Consider the following 814-nt stretch of genomic DNA (forward strand, 5'->3'; position numbering starts at 1 on the left):
CTAGTAGTAATTATACGTGTACTACCCTACTTATTTATTTTAATTTTTAGTTTTAAGGGGGTTAGGGTAGTAGTACAACCACTAATAAATAAACGTAACGTACTATATATATATATATATATATATATATATATATAAATTCATCATAATTTGATAATATCAATTGTCTTAAAATATGAAAAGATACTTAAAATTTAATCTGTGGTACTAGACTATAGTTATTTATTCAACCCGACGTGTTCCCCGGTGATACAACGCTAAAATCAGGGGGTTCGATTCCTCTCGGTGGATACAACAGATGATCTGTTGTGGCTTTGCTATAAAAAAAAAAAACATTCTACCCGACGTTTCGAATTGCGCCTTTTTCAAGGATGTATGTTACGAAACTGATTTTAAACGATAGTAACCGAAAAAAAAATAAAACAACAACAATACAATAGAACGGTATACAGTGTAATGTGTTAAAAGTATTATTGAACGTGTCATAAAAGTAAACTTCTATAGGGTTTTAGGTCTGTTTTAATTCACCATATAGTAACCTAAGTTAATTTAGTTACGTAAATAATGTTATGACATTTCGTCGAATTCATTCTTCGATATTAATATAATATATATTTAGGTTACTATATAGTGAAGTAAAAAGAACTCAAAACACCACAGATATTATATACACTTCACCATTATGCTAGGCCTGATGGTATTTCTTTGGTTTGCTGAGCCGGATCTGTAATGAATTAAATAAAAGAAAACTTTGACATATGTGTGTGTGTGTGTGTGTGTGTAGTATATATATATATATATATATATATATATA

This window comes from Limulus polyphemus, unplaced genomic scaffold (assembly GCF_000517525.1).
Source record: "Limulus polyphemus unplaced genomic scaffold, Limulus_polyphemus-2.1.2 Scaffold3177, whole genome shotgun sequence".
NCBI lineage: Eukaryota > Metazoa > Arthropoda > Merostomata > Xiphosura > Limulidae > Limulus > Limulus polyphemus.